General features: G+C 37.1%; 1 non-coding gene across 1 annotated transcript; it reads right to left on the reverse strand.

Moving 5' to 3' along the window:
* Positions 1-1,482: 1,482 nt before the first annotated feature.
* Positions 1,483-1,698, reverse strand: LOC130042101 (small nucleolar RNA U3). The gene has a single exon (XR_008795082.1). It is a non-coding gene; the product is annotated as a small nucleolar RNA U3 (small nucleolar RNA).
* Between the last annotated feature and the right edge of the window lie 1,919 nt (positions 1,699-3,617).

Consider the following 3,617-nt stretch of genomic DNA (forward strand, 5'->3'; position numbering starts at 1 on the left):
TAGAATCATGATCAAATGAGAGGATTTTTAACAAGTCTTTAAAAGTTACAATGATGTTTGAGTAATGAAAGGAAATTATCAAATTATATCTAATCAGAAATTTCTATTTGTATGCCAAACATGAAGTACTAATCTCACTTTCCAGCACTGCTTTGAAACTTAGAGATGCAAAGTTTTTTTTTGGATACGCATTGAAAAATTTTGTATTTATGCTTATAGGTGGAGTATATTTTTCAATGTATAATAGGAAGTAAGGAAGTAATTCTATATGCTATTCAATTAGAAGAAAAAATAAAAAGAGGAAGCTGGAGAGCTAGTACAATGGGTAGAATGCTAGCCTTGCTTGTGATTTACCCTGGTCTAACCTCAGGCACCCTCATATGGTCTCCTGAACCTTACCAGGAGGAGTTCCTAAGCTCAGAGCCAGGAGTAAGCACTGAACACCATGGATATGGCAAAAAATATATAATAAGATAATAGTAGCTTAAATATAGTGGGTGAAAATTCTTCTAACACCTCTCAGATCCTGTCCTCTCCTGCATTGTAGAGTTAGATGCAGTTGAAGAATGGTGGGAACTAGTGAAACTGAGTTGAATGAATCAAAAGAGAGAAAACAAAAGGTTAGGCATAGAGGGCTGGAGCGATAGCACAGCGGGTAGGGCGTCTGCCTTGCACGCAGCCAACATGGCCGACCCGAGTTCGATTCCTCCGCCCCTCTGGAGAGCCTGGCAAGCTACCGAGAGTATTCGATATGCCAGACACAGTAACAAAGTCTCCAATGGAGACGTTACTGGGCCCGCTCGAGCAAATCGATGATCAACGGGAGGGTCTTTACTTTTTTACTTACTTTTTAGGCATAGAGATGGAAAGGATAGCTAAAATTAGTCTTTGAACAATTTATTGACAGCACCAAGTATTCTCTGAAATATTTAAAATTACTCTGAAGTAGTTGTAAAGGAAAACTACTTCAAATTCAAAATAAATGAATATTCTAGCATCATTTATATCTGGAACACATAGAAAGAACCTAAATACAGTTTAAAGGGAATTTTAAAAAAAGGGAATTACTCATATATGAATAGTATAATGTTCATGTTACATCATGTACTGTCATAATATTCAGTCATGGCTGCATTATCTTCTCTTTGTTAATTACCAGGCTGGACATATAGCACAGCAGGTAGGGCGTTTGCCTTGCACACAGCCGACCTGGGTTCGATTCCTTCTGTTCCTCTCAGAGAGCCTGGCAAGCTACCGAGAGTATCTCGCCTGCATGGCAGAGCCTGGCAAGTTACATGTGGCGTATTCGATATGCCAACAACAGTAACAACAAGTCTCACTTCGTGGTCCTGGAGCGAGCAGACACCATTGGGCTACACTAGCATGTGACAGGGATGAATGGAGACATTATTGATGCCCGCTCAAGCAAATCGAAGAACAACTGGACAATATTGCTGCACTGCTATAGTGTTAGCTACCAAAACCATTCAACCTGCATCTTCTTCCTCCCCCTCTTCCAAGGGAAGAAAGAATAATCATTAATAGTAAAAGGTAATTGTAAAAGCAACACCTAGAATGGGCTTCATGCTCAGGGAAGAATGTTCTGGCTCCTCCTGACCTGATGGTTTCAGGCTCTACATCATCAAAGAAACTTCTCTAGTAATAAACTATAGAAATGATCCCTGAGAGTATATTCTTTGTATTTTCTTTTATCCTCACATTCAGTTTTGGATAGAAACATTTACTTATTTTTTTCCATTTGTTGTTTACCAATTTGATACATGCATGGCAACCAAAGGTGTGGGTGAGGCGGGGAGCAGTGAGTAACCTAGGGTTAGATGAAAGAAAGCAGTGTTGACTTGTAGTCAAATTATGTCAAGAAAAAGATTGGAATATTTACCCAAAACTAAGAGTCTTACCAATTCCTTGATAAAGGTTAGATTGTAGACTAGTATCAAAACTAAACTGCTGCAGTTCTGTATACTTTCTCATTTATTTGCATTTGAATTCAATGTATATGAACTATAATTAATTTACTTTACAGTAGAATTAAGTAATTATTGAGTAATCTTTTTGTTATAATTCACAAGATCTAAATTAAAGATTGTTCACTTCTAGTGTTAAAAATTTAATGCTATTTGAACAAAAGTATGCTGTAGCCAATATTCACGATGTTCAAATTAGAAGACAGAGTACGTAAAATCTATCACAGAATGTTTACTCCAAAGACCTGACACTGTAGGTATAAAGGATAAAGGCTCTTGTGGGAGTTCAGATTTGTTGATTCCTTAAAATGGTTTTGAAAAATGTTACCAATATTCTTTTTTCTCATCAAAATGTATAATGTATATTTTAAGATGGCAATTTAAGTCAATTTATTTTTTACAAGATCTTTAGTAGGAAAAATGAAATGTTTTAGGCAACTAAGAAAGCCGTTCTTACCAAATACAGTAAGACTTTTAAATGTTTTCCAAAATCATTTATCTTTATGAATTTAAATCTTATTGTTTTACGAATAATTACCTTCCCAGTATGTCCTTTTTAAAAATAATTCCACTTTCTATTGCACAGACCAATTATCTAAAGGTTGGCATTCTAGTTTTTTATACAGTCCAGTTTGTTATACATTTTCATTGTTTTTTTATTATAAAATTTCTTTTCCTACATCATTTTAATCTAGCTCATCTCTGTTAAAAACATTTTTCTGTTTTTTGTTTTGTTTTGTTTTTTGCTTTTTGGGTCATACCCTACAATGCTCAGGGTGTACTCCTGGTTCTGCACTCAGGAATTACTCCTGGGAGTGCTCAGGGGGTCCATATAGGATGCCAGGGATCAAACCCAGGTTGGCCTTGTGCAAGGCAAATATCCTACCTGCTCTATTATTGCTCTGACCCTTTAATGCCTTTTCTTTTCTTCAGTTTGCTTACCTAGTTTCTGAGCTACAGTTTTTTATTTAAACCTATCTCTTCAATATCCCTAACAATCTACTCCAATTATCTTTCTATTAATTAATTAATTATTTTCTAAAATTGAGTCACCATGAGACACAGAGTTACAAAACTTTTCCTGGTCGGAGTTCAGTCATACAGTATTCCAACATCCATCCTTGCATCAGTGTACATTTCCTACACTAATGTCCACAGTTTCCATCCCACCACCTTCCCCCACAGCCTGTCTCAATGGGAGGCTCTTTGCTTCTCTCTCTCTGTCTCTCTCTCTCTGTCTCTCTCTGTCTCTCTCTCTCTCTCTCTCTCTCTCTCTCTCTCTCTCTCTCTCTCTCCCTCTCTCTCTCTCTCTGCTCTGTGTGTGTCCTTTTGGTTATTATGGTTTGCAATACAGATACCGAGAAGGTATCATGCTTGCTACGTCACCTTCAGCATGCAGTTCTTATTCAGAGTGATCATTCCCAGCTATCTTTGCCATAATGGTCCCTTCTCTATCTCAATTTCCTTCTCCCCTAGCACCTGAAGCAGGTTTCCAATCATGGACCAATGTCCCTGGCCTTTTTTCTACTGTCTTTGGGTATTTAGTCTCATTATGTTTTTTTTTTTAATAGCCACAAATGAGTCTAACAATTTTATGTCTATCCCTCTCCTTTTGACTCATTTCACATGGGA

Source organism: Sorex fumeus, unplaced genomic scaffold (genome assembly GCF_029834395.1).
Source record: "Sorex fumeus unplaced genomic scaffold, SorFum_2.1 ptg000098l, whole genome shotgun sequence".
Classification (NCBI taxonomy): Eukaryota; Metazoa; Chordata; class Mammalia; order Eulipotyphla; family Soricidae; genus Sorex; species Sorex fumeus.